The sequence below is a fragment of the Anser anser genome, assembly GCF_964211835.1.
Source record: "Anser anser genome assembly, chromosome: 12".
Classification (NCBI taxonomy): Eukaryota; Metazoa; Chordata; class Aves; order Anseriformes; family Anatidae; genus Anser; species Anser anser.
In genome coordinates, this window is record NC_139733.1 from 19500023 (window position 1) to 19513869 (window position 13847).

Consider the following 13847-nt stretch of genomic DNA (forward strand, 5'->3'; position numbering starts at 1 on the left):
TGTTTATTTCTTCACTGTAGTCAAATGTGAGTTGACATAAATAATCACAGTTTGGTTTGATCATTAAGCGTCATGTCATGAAAATCAACCTGCGAGAGCTTTCTGCAAGAATGATTATTATTTGTCTTTTTGAGCACACCTAAATGAGCTGAGGTGATAGTACACTGAGGATGGCTGAGATAATTGTCTCTCTTCAGCACAGAGGAGCAGGCCTTTCAGAAGCCTATTAGTGAAGTCTGTCATTCAAAACTGTGAAAGAAAAAAGCAAAGCAAGGCTGACTTTATGCAACACGATTATGTTCTGTGGCAACTGAACCGAAGCTGTGTGTCTAGTACCACCAACACCGATTCTGGTCCGAATACAACCCTAGGTAAGCAGAACGGTACCGAAAAAGCTGTTGTGCATAATGATTTATTATAGGAATACTGTATTCGACAAAAGCTTCCATGACATACCAGACACCCCATTCCGACTCAAGAAATTTAATGGCAGAAGAGCACGTCCGCCTTGCACATTCTACCAAGCCGAATGACTCTCATATCAATTCTGCAAAGGAAAATGTATTTTAACAGCTTAAAATAGATGGGTTCTTATCACTGTAAGTATCTTTTCTTTTTTTTTTTTTTTCATAAAAATTCTACACTATTTCATGTTAGGGGTGGATACAGAATGACTCTTCAGATTATTAAAGGTGACACAAGATGCGTTTCCCCTAAGAAGGGACCAAAGCTAAGCTGCAACATGAACAACAAACTTCCACAGCTGCCCTTGTAAAATTGCATCCTGAAATCCAGGAGCTTGTATTAAACAAGCTGTTCATGTATGACTTACTATCAGCTTCATTTAAAAATCTCACAACAGAGATCGATTTTTCAAGATTCTGGACTTAACCTGCACAAAACCTCTTCTAGTTTTGATGTACAGCCAACTACAAAGCCAAAACCATATGGTTTGGCTCATCTCTTTGCTTAACATGTTATGTTCAAGGTAAGGGGGTAAAATTTCAATGGAGTGGAATCAAAACGATGCACACTGTCAATAGGAGGACAACAGCTCATTGTCTTCCAGATGATTTGGAGACAGCTGATTTCTTAAGGGCATGGTCAAAATTGAAAAAACACAGGTCGGATGTGAACTCTGGCTGAATGAAAAGGATCTTTCTGAGGACTCCGGAGTCAGTGTTTTGAACTAAAAAGATACAACCTGAAGGAATCCTCATTTTGAAAACATTCTGTGCCGATCCATTGTTTAAAAAGTCCTTAACATCACTAAGTCCAGATGCTGCAGATACACATCTCTTAGCTCCACCGGACTATTGAGATGAGCAAGGTTAAGCATGGAGATTAGCAGGCAGGAGGTGGGCACTGAAGTGTGCAATTTCTGCAGTTCTGCTACTGGTATAGTTTCTAAAGACCAAGCAGCATTGTTTAATGTCAGCATGAGGGAGGATTTTATCACTGATGCACCCGTCAGAATAAGGACCCACTGCAAGTCTGAAAGACTACAGATACCCAGATCTGTTCGAACGCCCTCCCATACATGGAGGTATCTGGCAAGACTTTTTTTTAAGACTCCTGAATAAGCACCAGTCTACACTTTAAGAATCTCATCACCTTAAAAAAACTATCCCTGGGGTCTTCTGGGCCTTAAAATCCTTCTTTAAATACGATTCCAGACTCGACCTGGGCTACATTCAGAAAGTCACTAGCAAGGCTGATGATTTTATTTTGGCTACTAGTATCTGGAGGTTTTTACAAATACATACATGCACATAAAGATCTTTCAACATTTCTGTCCCCTGGGAACAATGCTAGAGCAAAAACGTTGTCATAATACATCCCCTCTTTGTCACATTTGTGGAAGATTTTAAGCTAACAAAATGTTCAGCCTTTATTCCAGGGCAGTTAATTAAGGTTGACCAAGTCAGGCAGAAGTAAATTAACTTGGCTGATCAATTATTTATATGAAGCAGAATAAATGCCCTTAAAGAACTTGGCCCAACCATGAAAGCATGTGTAAATTAAACTAAACACAGATTTATAAAATATATTTCTAGTTGTATGGATGGAAGAGTAATGGTAAAATCAGCTTTAAGTAAGTGATCAAATGACAAGTTCTAGTCCTAAATTCTCTAGCAGGCACGCTATCCACACAGGCATCATTCATACGTAAATATTTTACCTATTTGTTGCAAGCAGCTCCCCAAAGCAAGTTCAAGACCAACTTTTGAGCACTTCTCCGCATGACTATGAAAAACAGAACAACGTTTGGAAGCTCTTCACAGCAATGCAATGCCGCAAAGGCAGCATTGGAACTAACGCTCCAGAGTGCGAACAGCACGACAACACAAAAGCACGAGCGAAGCTGCTTCTTACCAAGAGCACAGGTACAAAAGCAGTGCAAAAGCAGCGGGGCGCTCCCAGCGCTGCCCGTCACCAGCACCGAGGGCCACGAGGGCTTTCCCAGGACACCGCTGCTGAACTCACAGCTGGACCCTTTTAGTCCCGGTACCTCTGGTGCAAGTGCCTGGCCAGGGAAAGCGCCTCAGGCTCCTCATCCTGCCACCAGTCCTGAGTGTTTCCAGGAACACGCTCCGACGGCCTCCAGCCGATGCCGAAACCCCCATTTAGTCCGGCTGACAGCCTGTCCCTAGGCCGGCCAGCAGCACCGTCCCGCCAGCCATGAGTTCAGTAAAACAAAAAGGATTCGCTAGTGGAAATTAAAAGCCTTGTGTAAGGTAAGGCTTTGATCTACCGTGGGGGAAGGCGTACAGATGTTCAGCTGCTCATTTACTAAATTACACCATGTCACAATTAACTGTGAATCAGCCAGCTTCACATGAGCAGCTTGAGGGCTGCCACCACGCTAAATACAGAAATAATGCCGGGGAGGGGAGTCCAAACTAGCCAGGTGGACCAGATGACTTCTCTCTGCCCGCGTCTGCGGTTAGCACGACTATTAGAAAGAGCCATCCCAACATATGGCACGGTTTAAGTAAATCAGATCACCCTGAACTCACCAGCCTTTCTCAACTTACAAACCCCTCAGCTCTCGTCGTTGCAGATGGGTGCATACCCATCATGCTTTTAGAGTTTTCAGTAGCCGTCATTTATCCTGCTGACAGGGTGTATTTTAGGTATAATTATGTACTAACTAACTATAGATCAACTGTCAGTACATTAGGGTACTTTTGGGATAAAACTTCATGCTTACCCCTTTGAAGGCCACTCGCCTACACACTACTGGTGGTTGCTGAATTGTGCAGGAGTACGAGAAGGGAGAACTGGTTGCAAAGAGCAATTAAAGACGATCTTTAAGAACCAACCAAAATAGTATGGCACAGAACGAGTCAGACTGCTGTCCTGAAAAGCGATGCTGAGTCATGTCTGACAGCCGCGTTTCTTAGAGGAGAGGCAAACCTGGAGCAAGGGAAGGGAGGAACGCGTACGGGAAGTGCGGGAAGAGGAAACAAAGAGACGGTGATAGAGACGAGGTGAAATCCTTTGATATTTCCTCAGCTTAAAGAGGTAATTCAGTGCATAAAGACGGATCCTTGAAATTTCAGAGGACGAAACTCACACAACAAAGATTGTCAAGAGTGCTATTTTCTAGGATTAGAACAAAAATGTATTGGGATTTGCTGTATGATCTTACACGGTTGAGCACGACTGTATACTTGCTGTTATGCAAGCACCATCTTCCAATACAGAATTTTCATAATTATAACAGAAAGGCGTAAATTTTCTAATGCATGGCAGTTCAAAAAGTAATCAAGAGAATGAGCCTGAGGGCTATTTTAATGTATGCAAAGCTAGTGACCCACAGTAAATGGGAGGTAGGCTTCAATGAATGCAAAGTAATGCACACATACTAAAGACCTGGTCTGATGAGGGACGGCTAAAATTAACACCCAATTAATTTCCGAATTGACAAACAAATGAAACCCATAAATCTAGTTTCTCATTAATTTTCTTGTGGTATAATTTAAAGCAGTAATATGAGGGCAAAAACTGAGCATTATCCATCATAAATATCAAAAAAGATAGCACTGTAACACCATAAATTATGCATATTACCTGTTGTTAAAAATGATTAATGTATTATCAACTTTATCGTGCACTGTATATGTCTAGACGTATCTAAAATCTGAAATTTCATTTAGTGCTTAGGAAATAAAGGGTCCGGAAGAAACGGGATTATCCGCAGCACGTCCTCGGGTTCGCCTCCTGACACAGCCCTCGTGCTCTCAGCTGGGGCTGCGAGGGTCGGTGCTGGACTCGTCCCAGGCTTCAGGTTGGCTGAGCCCATGGTGGAGGCGATGTGCCGAGCCTCCCCGGGGAAGGGAGGCAAATCGTGCTGATCCCGGAGCATCCCCACGAGCCGATCCACGGCGTGGCCCTGGCACCTGGCTCGCTCGGGGCTGCTCCCCGTCCCCGCACAGGGCAAGCACTGCTTGGTGATGCTGAGCCGCAGGGAGAGCAGAGAGGGAAGAAACGAATGAGGAAGGGGAAACGTGAAGACTTATGTACCTGAATCCAGTGAGTGAACAGCTGGGGCTTTCTAGAAGTGCTTCAGCACGTCACCTTGGCCAACAGGAGAAGGACGCAGGTTGCCTGACCTCCTGCCTGCGGTCTCACCGGTGAGAAGCTGAACTTCCACCTACCTCAACCCATAGCGGGGCTTATGTCCACTTTCCACCCCGCAGTCTCCTGAAGAGCAGCTCTGCCTACTGCTGCCTATCTGCAGGCTGCCACGACTTTTTGTTTTTTTTAACCACTACCTCGCTCACCATTTGCGTGTGACTCACGCAGGCTGGGTTACTTCAGGGCCACAGGAACCTGAAATCACTTAGAGGCAGCTCAGTGAAAGGCTGACTGATGCTCTGCAGGAGCTGAAACTTAAGACAGCCGTGGTTAGGAGAAGGGAAGGACAGGCAGGAGCCTAATTCCAGTTGTGCCACGCTGGCTTATTGTGAAATCATGGCCAAACAACTTCTTAGAGAAGCTCTCGCTGCTGGTAACCCTAAGATTATTGGTGTTGCTGACCACAAACAGGAAGGAACAGAGAACAAGAAAATCCAAGGAAAATTAATTGAAATGGACATTAAAAGGTTGCCACTGGTTCTCCTCAGAGAGCTAGAGCTGGTCCCCACGAAAAACTCATGCACCAAATCATACCAAACCGCGAGATAAAAGGTCTCACTTCTTTGCTTCAGGTAGGTGATCTGTAACTTGCTTGTTGGAACCAGATACCGAGGCCATAAAACACCATCTTACCCTTACCTGCCCAATACGGCCCACAACGACTGCCTAGCTTTCGCTCCCGGGTCACATAACCCAACATTTGCTGAAGACCCGAGTGTTAGGCAGCGGAGACGGACAACTCTGCTTTCCCTGCCTGAGCATCTTGCATTCTCCCTTCTTTTAACACATCCACAGGGAAATTACTCCCAGTCTCACCTTGGATAAACAAATCCCCTTTGTGAAGCTAGCTCTACATCAATCTACACCTCTCAGCTTGACAGCTATTGAAATCCACAAAGCTCACGCCATGGCTGCGTCAAGGCTCTCGAGCTGGGCCATTTCCAGGCGAGTGGCGAAGAGGATGCAGCATTTACATACCGTCACCGGCGGAGTGAGGTTCCTTCCTCTCTCCCAGGGAGAGCTGTCTTTCAGCCACAAGCTTGACTAAATGCCCTCACCATCGCTGGGAACATCATTTATTTGGAAGGAAAGGAACGGCGAGCAGCAAACCACCACCCCAAAGCCATGCTCTGCGACGGCCGCCGTGAGGCTGGGACGCCAGCAGCGTGGGCGTTGGAGGAAAGCCCCTCGCCGGAGAGGGGCACGGCACCGCCGCATGTCCCTCGGGAGGCACCCACCTGCGGGGCTCCCCGGGCTTGGTGGCGGAGAGGAACAGAAACGCAGCCGCTCTCACGGCCCTGGGCCCCCCTGTTTGTATGCACGCCGCTCGGCCCCCGCTACGTACGCTCGCGGTCCCTCTCCCAGAGAAGAAGGCGACCAGAATATCCAACTTACCGAAAGGCCAGAGCTGCATTTAATAAATACGTTCACGTGGCAGCACGGACAGCGAGATGGCAGCAGCACTGCTTCAACACGACGACACCAAACCTTGCAAGACTGAGTGCTGGCGGCACATTAATGACGAGCCCACCCCCCCGGCGTATCTCCAACAAAGCGTTTCTAAACCGTCTACCGGCCTCCAGAAGTCAGAAACCACCCCGAAGCCAGGTGCGAGTCCTCAGCACTTCTGCACGACGCAGTTCTCACTTCGCTATTTTCCCCCGGCCGGTTAATGCCCACTGGCACAGCCACGGCTTCAGGTGCCCCCATCTCCCCTCCAGCCCCGCTGCTCTGGCAGCCAGAACAGGCCCGGACCACTGGGGTGAGGTAGGGAAAGCAGGACGTCACGTTTCTATCTGTATTTTGTTTCTCGCCTTTCCAAGGGACGAAAAGGCCAACTATTTAATTTCACCCTTCAGAAGCTTTTTATAAACTTATATTCAAGATATTTTAATTGATAATTCGCATGTAAAGGCGCAGGCACCACCTTTATACAAAGAGAGTTAACATTTCCTTCTCAAGGTCACTCTAGGAGGGTTTACTCCCTCTGTGTGAGACGCCCTAACAATTTACTGTTAGTGCTAACAGGTCCTGCCTGGCATTCGAAATCCAAGCCACGTTCAGAAACAACAAACAATAATTTTGAAAAACAAAGATGGTGTGACTGAGTTTTCTTGCTCATTTGCAAAACAACCCAAAAGCAGCAACGACCAGGAGGGTGCTCTCTAATTAGGACTCTCAGAAACCGGAGAGCAAATAGCCAGCATACAGAATTTAGCAGAAGTAAACGCTGCTTTCCAGTTGTAAAAAGAATAAAGCAGCTCAGTAACCTCACTTGCAGGAGAAGGAATGGCAGAGAGCATTTTTAAATTGGGTATTTTCGTTCAGATGGCTCTGCTCTTACACCAGAGATTTTGCCCACATCTCAGAAATAAAAGTGAAAGCTTCGCCTTTTCAGACTTCATCGATTACAATCAGACGCGAGCACGGAGGGAAACCAAAACACCCCCGACCCAACGCTGCACAGAACTCAAAGGCCGTTCTTTTGGGGCGATTACCTGGTTCATAGCCCTATACCTTTGTCCTAGACCTTCTAACTCCTTGTTTGCTCCGTACAGGATTTTCTAGCCATCAGCCGTCTATCGCTGTGCTAGTCGTCTTGCAGGAGTGCTCTCTCCCTTCTGAAAAAAGCAAACAACTGGATAGATATCATTACACTAAGGAAATCTCTTGGAAAAACCAAACAACTTGCTAATCTTTCTAGCCCCTTCACCCAAGTTAAAGATAAGCAAAGCAAACCAAAGTGAGTTTCAGCCACATTCCAGGGACAAGCTCCCCTTTTTCTCCTTTATCAAAATCCCAGCATTTAAAGGTTTTTTTCCAGACCTTGCAGGATAAACTGCTGCTCACACCCGCAAACAAAGCAATATTTGTTTAATAACTGATTGCTGCCATGGGTACAGTAAACAAGGGGCCCAGCATTTGTGTTTATGAACAAACACATCATCTTGCAAGAGCAATTTAACATTAACCAGGTGGAATAATCAACAGATTTCATAGGTGACACTCGGGGCAGGACTAATGTAAACAGAGCAGGGAGGAGAAAGGGGCCACTCTTAGGGAATCAAGGTTGAGGCAAATGCATTACAGAGTAAACAGCTGGGAAGAACTCAAGACAAACAAATAGTCATTCTTCTGACATTTCGAGCAGCAGAAAGGTTGTACGTTACATATATCAGCTGCTGACCACCATGAAATCCAACCAGTTGGGGACCAGGCCTTCTTGTTTACACAGTGCCATGTTTGCTTATAAACAACAATTTGCTGTTACCAACCTCGCATTACTCATTGCATAAACGAGCAGATCAAGTGAAATCCTGTTAACTCTTCTGTGGATTGAGGGTTTTTTCCCCCCTTCAACAACAACAAACAACAAGCCTTTGCAGTCTTTCTTTGCAACCTCAAGACAACAGGCAACAGAGGAAAAAACACAGCCGTGCATCTGCTAGATAAAGGGTAAAGAAAGGAGCTGAAATCACTTGAAAGTGGTTCACAGAACAAGATTTACCGGCCAAACCACTGATGTGGAAGATCTATTTACATTAAGAAAAAAAAAAAAAAATCAGCAACTGCAAAAGGTGGGATGCAAAATGCTCAGTTTCTCCCCTAAAACAAACAAGCAAAACGCTGCCTCTCTACACAACCTCATCCCTCCCAGCATGGCCGGATGGCTTCATGCACACCCGCCCATGCACAAGGCACGGTTCCTCCTTCTCTGCCCCGTCCTCAGCCCTCTTCCTTCTGCCTCCTGCCTCCATCCTCCAGTCTCTGGAGACCTCCCCTGCTCCTCTTCAGTAACCCGGGCGGTGCCAGAAGCCCCTCCAAAGCCCCTCCGTCTCCTCTGAAGTCTCCTTCCCACAACAGAAAGCTCTGGCCCTCGGCTGTCACCCCAGTGTCCCTCTCTCAGCACCACCGCCCCGTGACATCCCTCCTGGTGGCGCCCACCGCCTGAAGCCCCCGGGGTTTTCCACCTTTCCCTTCCCGTCTCTCACCCCCACGCCATTTGGAAGATGCCCATCGCAACCCTCCTCCGGGGAGGTTTCTGGAACTGCTCTATCTTGAACATGGATTTCGGGAAAGATCTGAAGCAGCGGGAGAGAAGATGGATGGTCCTAGCGGCAGGGGTTAATCCAGGGCTCTTGGTTACATTCCTGCCCTGACACAATCCCTGCTGTGACCTCCAGAAGCCTCTTCATCCCTCCCGTACGTAAAAATAAGCCCTCTAAGACGTCCCACTGGTTGGATGGGGGTAGAGGATGCTGTTGAGGTCTATGCCACAGGTCCTTTTTTCCCCCAGGTGCCCCAGATCCCAGCCGGCGTCCCCGCTGCCTCCCGAGGAGCGCCAGCGCTGCCACCGAGCAGCGAGGAAATTCACCCCGGTTCTCAGTCGAGGAAGCTGCCAAGGTCACAGCTGGCCCGGGCACTAATCTCCTCTCCCTCATCATTTCATGTGCAAACAGCACGGTGGCTAGGAGCCTCCTCCCTCATCATTTTTTCACAAGTTTTAGAATATTTGGTACTTTTCTTCACAGCACAATCCTGGGCATCTGCGGCTGGCCAAGACACTCAGCTTCCCTTTTTTTTCAGAAAACATTTAGCCTTTTGTTGTTAAAAAAAAAAAAAAAAAAAAGCTCGCTCAAAAGCATGAAATGAGTACAACCCACTAATAAGGCAGGTATTTAAATGAAACCCGAAAGCAGCATTGTTGAGGCAACCTCCTATTTTTTCGTACATCAGGCTGACAGCATAATAGCGGGCAGGATGAAAGGTGGGACTCGAGCACGGAGTTGGCGGCCGCGCACCAGGAAAACAGAAGTGCTGCCCCATTTCCTGTGCTTCAGCAGAATATTTCTGATGTCTGGGGCTGCCGGGGACTTAACTCTGAATTAATGATTACACACAATACCGTCCTTTCTCCCCGCCCTGCAGGACGGCGAGGGCCAGCCTCACCGAACGGCTGTGGGCAGGCAGGCACGGGTCGCGGGGGATTCAGATGTTTCACAGCGGCTTCAGAAATTTCGACCCCGCAACCTGAAGGCTTCTGAAAACATCAAGCTTCGCATGAAAGTCATGCTATTTTCCCTGCGCGAGACTGCTGCTCTCACCTCGGCTGCGCTGCCTGCTCCACGCTCCTTTTCCAGCACGTAAAATCACAGTTTGCTCAGTACAAAGTAACTACGGGATGATAAAAACTATAAGCATATCATTCAAATGCTTTATTGGTCAAATAGATGGATGCTTTTATTAGTCCAACCTTTTTTGTAATGGAGTGCCACTGATGACCCAGTGTTAGCCTCATTCCCTGCTATTAATCACACTTCTAAGAGCTCATTTTGCTTTAAAATCTTAAGAAATTGCTATAATTTAAAGACATGGTGTCTACATAATGGGAAATGCTTCACAGATTGTATCATTTCATATAACACAGAATTTTTATGGCAATGCTGACCACGCTACCAAGGTATTACAAAACTTGAATAAAATCTATTTTATGAAGAAAAGCTAAACGTAAACTTACTTTTCTATTTGTGGTTTGCCACATCCATAATGTTTTAATCACAGCCTTTTGGGAGTTGCAGCATTCAACTGCATGTGGCTTACATAGATTAACACTGAAAAAACACTCCCTGAATAAATATAAACAGAACAAAACAAAATTAAATGAAAATTAAATAAAAGAAAAGGACGGACCACGAGAGAAAGTCTTGTTCAAGCTGTACTCAAACAATTTAACACAAGGGATTTATTCATTCACCGACTCTATTACCTCTTTCTTTTCTACAGAGGGAAAAAACAGATGATGTTTACTGTGAAAAACTTTTATGACAAAGTGGAAGCATCTAAAGAATTTACCTAGACTGCGAATTAAACTAATATAATGATGGTCTTAACCCGTATTATTAAAATGTACTTTGCACAATGTTTTGACAATGTTGACTGCTGCAGGAGGGAAAACACATTTAAGACAATTTCAGCCAAATGCAAAAGCAGAAGCCTTCCATTTTCCAAATGTGAAGTAAAAAGCATCTTTAACCATCTTCTTAGGAAAGAAAATGCAGGGCAATTATGTTATATGGCGAACGCAGAAGAGCGCTCTTTGCTCAGTTCTCTAACAAGGTATTAGTACCTCCTGGCCTGAGGAATACTACGTGTAAATCACATCATATTCAGAGCGTCTGCATTAATTATAATAGGAGCTGGAGAGGAACGGTAACTTTCCAGGTTGTTGCTAAGGATTAGCCCTTGTTTACAATTCTGTATTTATAGAACAAGAAAAATTTGTCAAATGAAGGGCAAAGAGGAATGCAGGAACACAAATTTAGCTTTGATTTCAAAACAAATCAGATCTTGCAAGCATTCCCTGAAAAGAAAACCACAGTTTTTAATGTGAAGATGCAAATGAGCCTCAGAATATAAAAATGTTTTATAGTTCTGTGCATTCAACACTACTAGATGTTATTTAAAGAATTTATGTTAACATTTCTCATACTCACGGAGCAAGTCCAAGATGCTGCAAACAGCATCTATTTAAAACGGCTCGCGTTTCTATGGGGCACTGGGTAGCTGAGGAGCCTGCAGCAGAAGGCAGCAGTCGCAGGGGGTCGGGGACTGCTCCTAAGGGGTTGAAGACACCGTGCCAGGAGGGACAAGCCCTCAGCGGGCTTCAGGCTGGCTGCGTGGAGGTGCGCATCTCCGTCCGGAGGGCAGCTCACGGATCTCAAACCCTTTGGAGCAGACGAGCTGGCATCCCCAAACGCAGCGCATCGGGCGGAGGGAATGGGATGCGAACAAGGCACCTTTCCAGGAGGGCACTCGGGAGCCCCCGGTACAGAGGATAGAAAGGTCCGAAAGGTCTGCTGCGAAAAACGTGGTATTTCTGGAGGGCGCCGCAGGGAGAGGCGGCCCGAAGTCCACGGGAAGGGTCCCAGCACTGCAGCACTGCGGGGACCTGCAGGTCTCAGGCACCTTGGCAAAACTGGCTGGGGAAGTTCACTCCGCTCTGCCACCAGGCTGAGGCTAAAGAAAACACTTCGGCCTCCAGCACTTTCGTTTCTTTTTGCAAACAAGGGCACACCCACTACAATTAAGTTGCAAAACTCTTTTCATTAGGGCTCCTTGTTTTCACACACTTACAGCCTTCTAAGACCTGCAGTCCCTCCCCTGCATCCATCAGTGTGTGTTGGGGGGGGGGGGGAACTAAGCAAAAGCTCTTTAGTGGTTTCAGTTTATAGAGAAGCAAATGGAAAAATGCTTTTTTTTCCATTAAAAAAAAAAAACGTAACCACCAGCATCTGAGCAGGGTGACTAGCGAGAACTCTGAGCACCCACAACTGAGAGCACCTAACCCCTCTCGAGGATCAGGCCCACAACACAGTCAGAAAAATGCACTCAGCCAAGGTTTTGGGGCTGTCAGGTTACGGCTAGGACACGAGGCAGAAGGGAAAGGATCAGCCAGAAGGGAACAAGTGGGACAGAATTGCTTTTCCTGCCCAGTTTTGCCTCGTTGCTTCTTTCCCAGGAACAGCTCCGGCCTGGGTCCAGAGCGAGGATCCCACCCCACCAGATCTCCGTGCAGGAGACATGTACATCGCGCACGCGTTCCTCCACAGCCACATGCTCGACGGTGACACACACGGATCCCAAGCACCCAAAAATACAGTTGGTCCTCATCACACTGGCCCAACAGAGAGAAAAAAGCGTGAATTTTTTTTCCACCTCAAGATTTCATCCTGTGCCTGAGAAAACTCCCTAAAAAAGCTCTGTCGAAACTGATTTTGTTTCTACTCACCAAAAAAAGCACATATGCCTACTTTTGAGTCAAGATGCAGGAAGCCAAGCTCTTAATCCCTCTTCTGCCTCCACCCGTGGCCGAAGAGCGTTGCCCCAGCTCTGAGCTGCTCTCAGGGAGGGCCGGGACGGGGAGAGGCGGCAGAAGAGAGGGGCAACCAGGAACCGGTCACCAAATGCGCCCCTGCAGCTTGCCGCGGCCACGAGCATGCCTATAGGTGCCCGTACCTTGCCCACGCACGACGCCAGCACGACAGGGGCCTCCCAGCAGCCAGCACGCGGCCTCCCGGCCGCCCAGAACCACGCCGCGGGGCCCTCACAGCCACGAGGGTCCCGGCAGAGGTTGCTCCGGGCTCGTGGCACGGCCCTCCCGGGGCTGTGTCCCCAGCAGTAGGGAGCAGAGCCCTTCCCAGCCGCGTCCCTTCCCGGCCGGTGGGGGCCGCGGGGACGCGCTGGCGCTCAGCACCCGCTCCCAGCGCAGCCTGCCGACGTCGCCATCCACGCGCAGGTGCGCAGTCCCGCAGATGTGCTGGCTTCCCGAGCGCCCGTGGCTTCCTGCTCCGAGGACTCGTGAAAGAGGAGGATACGCCGTGTTTACACTCCGCTCAGGGCGAGAGGGCTCAGTGTCAGGATGTGCAGCACGCGGGTAATTCGCACCCTACACTCGACTGCGCGATGCCGCAGCCACAGACTGTGTGATCTGCTCCTTTGGATTAAAGCTGTTTGCACAAGTCAGAGCAGAACAAGAAGAGGAACAAAACATACAGAGTATTTTGTGCTATGCTGCAGCCACATATTTCAACTGCCTCAGACGAATTCTTAGAGTAAACACAGCTTTAAAAGAAAATAGCTAGAATAAAGAGCTTCTGGAAAGTTCCTCCTGATTATGCATGCAAGAATTCTGCTACTGCTTCCTGCCATCATCTGAAAAATAAACCAAACACCCAACTTCTACAACTATCTGCAGAAGTGCTATTTTTCTGAAACACGTTACAACCCTATCTGAGGTCTGCGAGTTGTAATGAATGCATCTTGTTTTGTAAAATACACAGAGGAGCTCAATTAAATGAACAACTGTAAAGGAAATAGAGCTGATAAAGGAATTAATGCTCTCGGCACCAGATCACAACACAACATCTAGGATAACAAAACCATGTCAAACATGCAACCGCTGAAGACTTGGGAAAAAAAAATAAGAAGTTCCGTCCTAAAATATTTTAAGCGTGTCAGATTAAGATGTGCAGAACTTATAGAAGTGAGAGGGGAGCAGGGGCAGCAGCAGGGGATCTCGGGGCTGCTGCCACCAGGACCCACTGACCGCACGGACGCACCCCAGCATCCCACCTGCGTGCCCCGACCTCCCAGCAGCCGTGCGGACCAGCGGCGGCGCGAGCGCCCGCGCGACGCCTGCAGGG

General features: G+C 47.6%; 1 protein-coding gene across 21 annotated transcripts in view; it reads right to left on the reverse strand.

Annotated features, from left to right (window-relative positions):
* FOXP1 (forkhead box P1) overlaps nucleotides 1-13847 on the reverse strand; it is a 384604-nt gene that overhangs the window by 164618 nt on the left and 206139 nt on the right. The window contains exon 1 of one of the 21 annotated variants that reach the window (XM_083795616.1): nucleotides 11139-11797. The exons of the other annotated variants lie outside the window; for them this stretch is intronic. The gene's annotated coding sequence lies outside the window, so the exon portion shown is untranslated. Of the gene's footprint in view, nucleotides 1-11138; nucleotides 11798-13847 lie in introns of those variants that run through there. 21 annotated transcript variants of the gene reach the window in all.